The following is a 12545-nucleotide window of genomic DNA, read 5'->3' on the forward strand; positions in this document are numbered from 1 at the left end:
TGATCATGAGAGAACAAATACTTAACAACTGTCAAAACCAGCTATTGCATCAACACCTGATTGATTCTGATCTGACTTCTCCCCAAGAATTGGGAAAGAAGGCAGATAGATGGGTCAGGACTAGAGTTAAGCAGAACAACCAGAACCAGGGCGGTGATCAGAAAAAGGCAGACCAGAAGGGTAATGAGCAGAAACAAAAAGACCAGAAGTCTTCACCAGGCCCCCAAAAGGCTCAGGGGGAGGGTGGTTCCAAAAAGGATAAGAAGAAAGAAGGCCAAAAGAAACCATGGTGCAACTATTGTAAGTCTACCTCACATTGGTTTAGTGAGTGCACCAAAAAGGATAAGCCCCCAGCCACCATTGCCCCTAAGGCAACTGTACCCCCTAGTTCAGCTGTAAGTGGTGGTTCCCAGCAAAAGGGTGTAGTAGGGTTAACCCTGGGAACTGAGGAGGATTCTGGCCTAGTCAGAGTGCCTACTCAGGCTGTCCTGATCTGTGATGGGGACTTAGCTTTGTCCTCTACTGTAGGCCCCAGTAACCTGGGCAAGTACAGACAGACACCTTTTATCAACCAAAGAATGGCTCAGGCCTACAGGGACACTGGGGCTAGTGTCACAATGGTGACACCTGCTTTTGTGGACCCTGGACAGATCATACTAGGTGAGAATTACCTAGTGACCAACGCTAGCAATGCCACTACCTCCCATAGTGTGGCTATTGTTAACTTCTCCTGGGGAGGGGTAACTGGCCTCAAGAAAGTTGTTGTTAGTTCAGACCTTCCTGTAGAGTGTTTACTGGGCAATGATCTTGAAACTTCAGTTTGGTCTGAAGTGGAGTATAGGACCCATGCAGAAATGCTGGGGATAGATGCACATGTCCTTGCTGTGACCAGGTCACAGGCCAAAAAGTGCAACACTGAACAAGTGCTGGATCCTGAAACTATGGACCAGTCACACTCCAAGAGAAAGAGCAGTAGGGTTAAGGCTGTGCCTTCCCCCCTGCCTCAGGTGGTGGATCAGCCCTCCCAGGAGGATGATTCTGAGAGCCCTGAAGGAACTGTCCTAGAAGAACTTGAACCTGATCAGGTTGAGTTTCTTGGGACAGGGGGACCTTCCAGGGCAGATCTGAGGCAGGCTCAATTAGACTGCCCCTCTCTTGAACCCCTCAGACAGCTGGCTGCTGCTGAGGCTGCAGGGAATGCTCAAGGTACCCATAGAGTGTATTGGGATGAAGGGCTACTGTACTCAGAGGCTAGAGACCCCAAGCCTGGTGCATCCAGGAGGTTGGTCATACCACTGAAGTTCAGGGGCTTCCTTCTAACCTTGGCCCATGATATTCCCCTTGCAGGACATTTAGGCCAGAACAAGACTTGGGACAGGCTTGTCCCTCACTTTCACTGGCCCCATATGTCAGAAGATACTAAGGAGTTTTGTCGCTCCTGTGTCACCTGCCAAGCCAGTGGCAAATCAGGTGGCACCACAAAGGCCCCCCTCATACCACTACCTGTGGTGGGGGTCCCCTTTGAAAGAGTGGGCATAGATATTGTAGGACCAATGGACCCACAAACAGCATCTGGGCACAGATTCATACTGGTGATAGTGGACCATGCCACCAGGTACCCAGAAGCAATTCCCCTGAGGACCACAACAGCTCCTGTTGTGGCAAGGGCCCTGCTTGGAGTATTCTCCAGAGTGGGCTTTCCAAAGGAGGTCATTTCTGACAGAGGTGCCAACTTTATGTCAGGATACTTGACTGCAATGTGGAAGGAGTGTGGTGTTAACTATAAGTTCACCACACCCTATCACCCACAGTGCAATGGGCTTGTTGAGAGATTCAACAAGACCCTAAAGGGAATGATAAAAGGATTACCAGACAAGCTTAGGCGAAGATGGGACATCCTTTTACCCTGCCTTCTGTTTGCTTACAGAGAGGTCCCACAAAAGGGGGTTGGCTACAGCCCTTTTGAGCTTTTGTTTGGGCATCCTGTAAGAGGACCCCTGTGTTTGGTGAAGGAAGGATGGGAGAGACCTCTCAGACAACCCAAACTAGACATAGTGGATTATGTACTTGGTCTCCGCTCCAGGATGGCAGAGTATATGAAGAAGGCTTCTAAAAACCTTGAGGCAAGCCAAGAACTCCAAAAAGCTTGGCATGACCAAAAGGCTGTACTGACTGTTTACCAGCCAGGACAGAAAGTGTGGGTGTTGGAGCCAGTGGCCCCAGCAGCACTCCAAGACAAATGGTCTGGACCCCACACTATTGTTGAGAAAAAGGGAGAAGTCACCTACTTGGTGGACCTTGGGACTCCCAGAAGCCCCCACAGGGTGCTTCATGTCAACAGATTGAAGGCATATGTTGACAGGGCAGACATGGGGCTACTCATGGCTACAGATGAGGGGCAGGAGGAAGAGAGTGACCCTCTCCCAGACCTGTTGACTCAGAACCCTGATGATGGCTCAGTTGATGGTGTGGTCTTTTCTGACAGCCTCACTGTCCATCAGCAACAGGACTGCAGACAAGTTCTGCAGGCCTACAGACATATGTTCTCTCTGACCCCAAGTCAGACAAACTGGTGCACCCATGAGGTGGACACTGGTGACAGTCTGCCTGTGAAGAGTAAAATCTACAGGCAACCTGACCATGTCAGGGACTGCATAAAAGTTGAGGTACAAAAGATGTTGGAGCTGGGAGTCATTGAACCTTCAGAGAGCCCTTGGGCTAGTCCTGTAGTCCTTGTGCCAAAACCTCACACCCAAGATGGTAAGAGAGAGATGAGGTTTTGCGTGGATTACAGAGGTCTCAATGCTGTCACTAGGACAGATGCCCACCCAATACCTAGGGCAGATGAGCTCATTGACAGACTGGCAGCTGCTAAGTTTTTGAGCACATTTGACCTAACAGCAGGCTACTGGCAAATCAGACTAGCTGAGAGTGCAAAGGCCAAAACTGCTTTCTCGACCCCAGGAGGACATTATCAATTTGTGGTAATGCCCTTTGGTTTGAAGAATGCACCTGCCACTTTCCAAAGGCTGGTGAATCAAGTCCTTACTGGGTTGGATGATTATTGTGCAGCTTATCTTGATGATATTGCTGTCTTTAGCTCCACCTGGGAGGATCACCTGGTCCACCTGAGGAATGTTTTAGAGGCCCTGCAAAAGGCAGGCCTCACTATCAAGGCCACTAAGTGCCAGATAGGGCAGAGCAAGGTTGTATACCTGGGCCACCTAGTTGGTGGGGGTCAGGTTCAACCACTGGAGAGCAAGATCCAGACCATAAAGGACTGGGCTCCTCCAACTACCCAGACTCAGGTCAGAGCTTTCTTGGGCCTGTCTGGGTACTACAGAAAGTTTGTTAAGAACTATGGGTCCATAGTGACACCACTTAATGACTTGACCTCCAAGAAGATGCCAAAGAAAGTTCAGTGGACAGCAAGCTGTCAAAAAGCATTTGATGACCTGAAGCAGGCCATGTGCAGTGCACCTATTCTGAAAAGTCCAGACTACTCCAAAGAGTTCATTGTCCAGACAGATGCTTCTGAGTTAGGTGTGGGAGCTGTTCTTTCACAACTGAATGTAGATGGTCAAGACCAGCCCATTGCTTTTATAAGTAGAAGGCTGACCCCTAGAGAGAAACGTTGGTCAGCTATTGAGAGGGAGGCCTTTGCTGTGGTTTGGGCCCTGAAGAAGCTGAGGCCATACTTGTTTGGCACTCACTTCAAGATTCAGACAGACCATAAGCCCCTCTTGTGGCTAAATCAGATGAAGGGTGAAAATCCCAAACTTCTTAGGTGGTCCATTTCCCTACAGGGGATGGACTTCACAGTGGAACATAGACCTGGGACTGACCATGCCAATGCAGATGGACTCTCCAGATATTTCCACTTAGAACATGAAGACTCAACTGGTCAAGGTTAGTTTAATGTCCCTAAGTTTGGGGGGGGGTTGTGTAGGAGAGTAGGGTCTGCTTTCTATGTTCACCCCCACTTTTTGCTTTTGCTTTACTGGTTTACGACTTAGATGTGGCTGTGGGCCTGCTAATCAGACCCACAGCCCTGCTGTTCTCTCTCTAAATTACTACTATGTACTTTAGGTGCATAACCCATTTGGATAGGATCACCTTATTGGCCCCTGTACAGTGTACCCTAGGTACCCAGGGCATAGGTGTACCCTAGGCCTACCAGGGGCTGCAGCATGTATTGTGCCACCCCTGGCCTGGCCTTCCATTTTGACACAACTGGCTGATCACTCAGCTGGGGCAAGGTCGTGTAATCACCCCTTGCTTAGGTGTAGTATTCCTATACCTAACTTACATATAGACACATGTGTACCTATCAGTCACTCCTATGGCAGGCCTTGACAATCCTGGAGGCAGAGTGCTTGGTACCATGTGAGATGGTGCTCTAGCATGAGCTGAGCCTGTCTGCAGCTTTCGGAACCATGTCCTTATAGCTGTTCTATGATATAGCCTACCATATACTCTTAAAGTGCCTTATAATCTTAGACGGTTATGGTAACTATGGTTTGGCTTTATCAAAGCATGTCGTGTAAGGTGTCTAACACTCGGGAATAATACCCCCATGCCATTTCTGGACATGAGAATATTATTCCCCCCTTCTAGAGGGAAAGACATGTTAAAATCATACTTCAACTGTTAGCCTCTGACCAAAGCCTCAGCATCACAAAATGGATGCTGCTGCCACGACACAAGTCTGACCTCCTGCTGCTGGGAGGGATCCCAGCCAGGGAGGCCTGGACAATAGGTTTCCTGCTTGGGGAGGTGCTAGCACCTCCCCAGACAGCCTTTAGTGTATTGGGGCAGGGTGGGCTGAAAGGAATGAGACATGCCTGGGGCACACAAGGTGTTCCTTGCATAGTCCAGTTCAAACCGGCGCTGGGGCACTCCAGCCCCAGCTCTGGCGCGAAACTGGACAAAGGGAAGTGGGTGTAACCACCCCCTCCCAGGTCCCACCCATAAGGCGTGACCTAGCAGGTATCCCAGCCCCCCAGATTAGTATAAGAGTGGGAGTTGGGCCTCAAGACTTTAGATTATCCTGAACCTGCAAAACTGAACAGAAACTCTGGACCTTCGACATTCGACGAAAGAAGAAGACTGAAGAATCTCCCTTGTAGCCAAGGAGTGGCTACCCTGTGCAAACAGGCACCATCAAGTGACTACCCTTTGCTTTGTGAAACGTTCGACGAGGAACCGACTGCAGAGCCCGACCAGAGCCTTGATTTCCAGACTTCTCCGACCCTCATCCACATCTGCAGCAGAGCTGAGATCCGTGGAGGCGACGAGCGACGTGGGACCGGCTACCTGGGAAAAGTGGCTAGTAACTTACAGCGCAGCTTCTGAGGTACCCTCGAAGTTGTGCACCGGGGATTGAGAAGCCCCAACCCCAAGCACCATCTGCACCGAAGACCAGCCCCCCACACTCCACGAGTCCTGCGTGGGGCCCTTCAGCATTTTCCTGCTTGCCGCGTCTGTCCGGTTGCTTGCCCGCTGGCTAGTGGCCTTTGTGACGACGCTCCCTAAAATCTTCTGCGCTGGTTTGGCTCCTCCAGACTGGCTCCCGCTTCTCTGCAAAGAAGAAGCACCCCAGACCTTCCTGGTCTGCACCAGAAGCAAGTCCCTTGTTCTTCGTGGGTTCCGCTTGCCAAGGCTTGGTGAGTCCTAGTCCAACTTCGACGCCGCCGACAGCAAGAGCCTTCGTGGGACAGCTCGCCTCCTGGTCCTGGTCGTCCTCGACGCTTCCTGGTCCTCCTGGCTCCAGCGACAAGCTTCACCTTCACCTGCAACTCTTCACGACATCGCCTGGTTCCTTCCTGGTTCCACGGGGTCACTGGCTAGTGACCTTGACTCTGTCCCTTCTGCTTGCAGGTTTCTTCTCTTCGTGATCCCAGCCTTGGGATCCACCGGACACTCTCCCCTGACTGCCTGTCAGCATCTTTCTTCAGGCATCCATAGGAGTCGACGACGAAAACGACGCATCTTCACCCCTATGCACCCGCAGCCTGTGGGCTAGGTAACTTGGGTACTCCGGTGCTCATCAGGATAGTGACTATCCTAGTGTCTAGTTTTCAAGTCTCAACTTCCTAGCTACTCCGGAAGTGTCCTAAATCTATCTATTTCTAAACTGTAACATCGCTATTGACTTTTACGCATTACGCGTGAGTGTTTCCACTCTGCACACGAATCCCGTGGGCCTCCCACTCCCTAACTAACGCTAGTGTAGTGTAGCCCCAGCGATTCCCTAGGCCTAGGCCTATTCTATTTCCGTGACAGTGGTTCTTATACCACTTATTTAGTATATGGTTTGCGTGGCCCCTAGGGCCTAACTGTATTACTTACCTGTGTGACTTACTGTATGCATTAATAAGACTGTGTTGTACTTACCTCTAAACTCATAAAGAGTGCTGAGGGTTTGCTTAGAATAAATACACTTTATTTTATATATATATCTGTTGTGGTGTCCTTTCATTTGGTATTCGAGGGATTATATATGGTATCACAGCTGGCTTCACATGCCATTCAGAGTTTAGCCTAAGACTGCTCTTGTCCATGCTACCACTAGGATAGCTGGTCTATAAGGTTGACTTTACAACCAATCACCATAAGGGTATTTGGACTGATATAGGGTGTACACTATAACTAGTGACATCATACATCAGGCCAACTTCTCACAGGAGCATTATGTCTTTGGACGCCATTTTAGTTTTTTATGAGGCTGCCTGCCACTGCACCTGCTATCATTCCTATTGAACTATAAATAAGGTTATTTCTTGTTTTTTCTGGAGTATGGCTCTTTCCTGAAGCTTATGCAGAGAAAGGTTTTATTTATTTATTTTTACAGCATATGTTAGTTGATTTTTCGCCTTCCCATTTGTCTTTCAATATTCTCTGAACCACTATTTTGGGGTCCTGTGATCACCTGCTTGTTAATATTGTTTCTTCACGCATATTTGACGACAATGGCTCGCTCTAATCGCAGTAACGCACAGCATATAAATACTACCTGCGTTCCGTTAGAGGGCAATAATCCTTTCAGTGTGTTACAGGATAATATGGATGACACAATTACTGACCCTATTGGAGCAAGAGCCCCCCCTAATACTTCTCGTATAGGCTCTAAAACCAACTCTAAACTACCTTGCGCATCGGGAAAGCGAGTGAAGGCAAACCCTCTTTCTCCCACCAACGCATCCTCTTCCATTTCCATGGAGCTTCTTCTCGAGGAAATACGTTCACTTAAACCATACATGGCCGAAACAAATGTTCGGCTTCAGAGCCTCGAGGACAATTGGTCGCATACAGAGCAACAGGTTGCAGATCTTGACAGGAAAATGTCTTCAGTGCAGGCAATCTCAGATCAGGTTCCAGGATTGTATAGAAAAATACTTTCTCTTAAGCAACAGGTTGAAAATTTGGAAAACCGAAACAGACGCAATAATTTACGTATTTATGGCCTTGCAGAAAATCTCGAAGGTCCCAATCCTATATCCTTTTTTAATCCTTCCTGCCAACGCTCCTTGGTCTTCCAACTTCTCCTCCATTGAATATTCAATGATCTCACCGCTTAGGTTCACTATCTCGTTCTGCTAACTTCGCATCCTCTTCAGCGAAACCTAGAGGTGTCATCTTGTACTTTCTAGAATATACAGATCTGATAAAGGTCATTCAAGCTGCCAAACAGAAGGGGATACTCACTTGGAATGGCACCAATCTCTTTTTTGCTCAAAACTACGCTAAAGCTACCGCGGATCGTCGTATACAGTTTTTGGACATGAGACCTGCTCTTCTTTCTTGAATGCACGTTATGGACTGTTTCATCCTTGTCTCTTCAAAGTGACTTATAACAACAAAACGACAAACTATGAAGATCCTGTGCTTCTTCAACAATTCCTTAACTCCTGCAGAGATAACGCCATGGACATTCCTCAACTATAATTGTCTTGAAGGTTTTGTTCATTCCTCTAAATATCTGTTTTCTGTAACCTGTATTATTATCCTTTTTGTTGTAGTTTGATGTGTCCTGAGGTGCCCTCCTAATGTTTTCTTTTTCTTCCTTATTAGGTGCGACTTTGTGGTCCCCTTTGATTTATGACATCTTCGTCTTGTGCCCGGAGGCTGTGCTCCCCTTGCTGCGCCCTCTTGGAGTCTTCCGTTCGGTGTGCTGTTTTCCCTCATGTGGTTCCTCCATCCCCACTTTCATTGTCTTTTTGTGGTATGTCTTTTAGACATTTTTCTGCATTATCATACGTTGCTTGTTTTATTTTATTTTTCTGTTTTGTGCACTCTCCATCTCTATCCTTTTTTCGCTTTTTCATCTTTCCTTTCTTTTTCCCTTTCCCTTCTCCCTCTTCTCTTTTTCCCTCTTCTTCTAGATGATAGCTCATTTACTTTCTTTTCTTTCCTTTTTCTAATCTGGAACTCATATTACTTTTCCTGGCGTTTTATTTTCTACCTTTCTCTCAGCAATGCTTTTACTTTTCCTATTATCCGTAAGATAATTATTCAAGTTAAATTCAACCGATTACATTTTTGTTCTAATTTTTATCACTATTTCAGCAATGTACTTAGATTTCTTACTGTTTGCATAATAACTGTTCAAGTTAATTTTGATGTGTTCCATTCAGAGTCGTTACATGGAACGTTAAGGGAATAAATAATCCCATAAAAAGACAACGGGTATTAACCCATTTGTCTAAATAAAAAGCTGACATTGCATTGATTCAAGAGTCACATTTATATGAGGCTGAAGCATCTAAATTTAAACGAGACTGGGTAGGTAACGTTTTCTCCTCCCAAGCCCTAGGCAAGAAAAATGGAGTCTCTATTTTATGTCACAAAAAGTATCAAATGTCAGTCTTACTTCAGGAATGTGACTGGGAAGGTCGATGGGTAATGGTCAAGCTTCTCATAAATCAGATACCTTTAGTCCTTTTTAACATTTATGCACCAGTTACTGTTGATAATGCTTTTTGGATTCATGTATCTGAGAAACTTCTTCTGTTGAATGATGAATATATTATTTTTGGAGGTGATTGTAATCAGGTTTTTGACCCCATACTAGATACTAGGATGCATTCCCAATTTACGTCCACCATAGGATGCAAGTCCCTGGTTGACATCTGGAGGCTCTGTAACCCCGACACTCGAGAATATAGCTTTTACTCCCCTTCACATCACTCGCAATCCCGAATAGACTACCTTTTTTTCAGTAAATCCCTATCTCAACAGGTTTCCCATTCTGAAATTGGTTCTATTTTGATCTCGGACCATGCCCCAGTATTTGTGGATTTTGATTTGTTACCCTTTACTCCGCACGCATGTAGATGGCGGTTTAATAATACTTTGTTAAGCGATCCTGCCTTTACAAGCCAATTCACCTTGTTTGCTTCCGAATTCTTTTCCATCAACTCTACTCCGAACCTCTCTCCTGCCATGATCTGGGACTCTTTTAAGGCGGCTTCCAGAGGCTTTATTATAAATTGTGTTTCTTGCAAAAAGAAATCTTTTGAAGTTAAATCGTCCCAACTACTTGCTGAGATTAAACAACTTGAATACTCTTATTATCATTCGAATTTGGAATTTCCTTAAAAAAACTTATTGATGCAAAATTTAAGTTTAATAAAACATCCACAGAAGCCGCCTCCTCCTATCTTTTAAGGAGCAGTGCTCGTTACTATGGCGGTCAGAACAAAATGGGGAAGTTATTGGCAAATTATTTGAAAATACGACGTGATCGAACTAAGATAGAGTCTATACGGAATAATGCTGGCATCTCCTTAGTTAAGGACAATGACATTTTAAACGAGTTTGTTTCCTTTTATAAGACTTTATATACTCCTGAGCATCAGCCGACTTCAATTAACCTCTCTTCTTATTTTCAATCTATTGATCCCCCTTCGCCTCCTAATATTGATTTTACCTCTTTAGAATTGGATATCACTCTTGCTGAAATTACTCATGCAGTTTCTGTTCTAAAAAGAGGAAAAGCTCCAGGTCCGGATGGATTCACTATCGAATTTTATGCACATTTTGCTAATCTACTTCTTCCACGTCTCTTACTACTTTTTAATTCTTTCGTTACTGTTGGCGCTTCTTCCGGTACATTTCAGGAAGCCATGATTTGCTTAATTCCCAAAGATAACAACGACCCATCTCTTTGCAAAAATTATCGTCCAATCTCCCTAGTCAATCTTGACTATAAGATATTTGCAAAAATTCTTGCTCTCCGCATTGACCCCATTTTACCTACTCTCATTGGCCCTGAACAATCAGGTTTTTGAAAGGCCGTTTATCTTCTGATAATTCCAGAGTCTTTTTTAATATCCTTGGCAAAGCGTCCTCTCTTGATTATCCTATTGCAGCCATAGCGTTAGATGCAGAGAAAGCATTTGATAGGATTGGATGGGATTTTATGTTTCAGGCAATTAATTGGATAGGATTTCCTCCTAAATAAATATCCCTTATCTCGTTATTATACTCGGGTCCTAAAGCTTCTATTTTTGTCAATGGTAACGTCTCGGATTATTTCCCACTTCTTAGAGGAGTACGTCAAGGTTGCCCCCTATCTCCACTCTTATTCATAATTGCTTTGGAACCTTTCTTAACTAAGATTAGGCAGGACACTCAGATTACTGGTTTTCGACTTGATACCTCTCATGTTAAGATGTCTGTTTATGCGGATGACATTCTTTTCTACTCCTCTAACCCTTCCTCTTCCATTCCGTCTTTTATGAAGCAGGTTGATATATTTTCTCAACTATCTGGCTATCGTCTTAATTCAGACAAGTGTGAGGTACTACCTCTCAATGTGCTTTGCCTTAAGCAGGATTTTATTTCTACCGGTTTCTCTTGGCAATCAGAAAAGATAAAATATTTAGGTCTGTGGTTCTCTTCGAATATCCCGAACACATTAAAATTAAACTTTGATCACATAACTAAGACTCTATCTGATTCTATTTATCGCTGGCATCCACTCTTACTTTCTTGGTGGAGAAGACTAGACTCCATTAAAATGATGCTTGCTCCTATCATTTTATATATTATTTCTATGATTCCTGTACATATTCCTGATTTTTACTTTAAAAAAATAGATTCTATTTTAACAAAATTTCTTTGGAAGAATAAGTCTCCACGTATAGCTCTATCCTCTTTGAAGGTGGATAAAACCTCTGGTGGTCTTAAATTTCCAGATTTCAAAAAATATCATCAAGCCTTCTCATTAAAGCAGTCTTCACGCTGGCTCTCTTTTGATCATGATATTTTCTCTCCTATCTGGTTAACTATGGAAAATTATTTTATGTCTCCCTTTACATTTGAAGAAGCCCTCGCCTTCACAAACAATATTTCCTCCTTTCGCAATCCAATTATTTTGCATACTCGGAAACGAATTGCCCCGTTATTGCCTTCTTCTTTTCCTTCGCTTTCCTCGTTAGATCAACAATCCATTTGGCATAATAATTTATTACGCATTAAAAACCGCACTTTCTACTGGAATTCTTTGAGGACTAAAGGAATACTTTGGATTTCACAATTATTATCAAATAATATCTGTTAGACGGCGATCTCAGGAGAGCCCGGAAGGGGTCCTGACTACCCTGAGACCCACCCTCAAAGTATCGTAGCCGGGCACTGGCGGGAGACTCCCCAAGGGGAGGAATCTCGTAGCTAGGATCGTACTTCTGGCACCACGCGACACAGAGTAACCACACCGGTTATTCTCAGAAACAATCTTTATCAAGTAGGTTATCACGGCAAATATGTACAAGATGTGCACAGGTTCAAGAGTCTCGGAAAGGTAGGGGGGTAGCGGGACAGTCTTTGGCAATAGTTCAAGCAGGGACGTATCCGGCGCGCAGCTCACAATCCTCGAGCCGGGGGATACGGGGTCGTAGTCGGGGTCCGGCGGGACCGTGAGAGTCTGGGGGAGCCGCGAGTCACTCAGCAGGCTTAGGCACAAGTTCGGAGATGTTACGATCTTCCAGGAGCCGCGAGTCACTCAGCAGGCTTAGGCACAAGTTCGGAGATGTTACGTTCTTCCAGGAGCCGCGAGTCACTCAGCAGGCTTAGACACAGGTTCAGAGGTGTTACGATCTTCCAGGAGCCGCGAGTCACTCAGCAGGCTTAGGCACAGGTTCAGAGGTGTTACGATCTTCCAGGAGCCGCGAGTCACTCAGCAGGCTTAGGCACAGGTTCAGAGGTGTTACGATCTTCCAGGAGCCGCGAGTCACTCAGCAGGCTTAGACACAGGTTCAGAGGTGTTACGATCTTCCAGGAGCCGCGAGTCACTCAGCAGGCTTACGTTGTTCCAGCGTCGAATCTGCCGGACCGACCCAGAGCACCCCTTGTTATAGGTCGCCCCCTCTTTGATGTCCGGGGTCGGTGGAGGCAGGGGTCTTGTCACCTGGGGGCCGCTTGTCGGGGTTTCCTGCTATTGTCTTTTGATCTCGTTCAGGGCCGGGGCGGGAGGAGTCCCAGACACCCAGCAGGCGTGGAGCCAGCTCTCAGGGAGGCCGGAGGGCCGATCGAAACCCATC

The sequence above is a fragment of the Triturus cristatus genome, chromosome 3_1, assembly GCF_964204655.1.
Source record: "Triturus cristatus chromosome 3_1, aTriCri1.1, whole genome shotgun sequence".
Taxonomy (NCBI): Eukaryota; Metazoa; Chordata; class Amphibia; order Caudata; family Salamandridae; genus Triturus; species Triturus cristatus.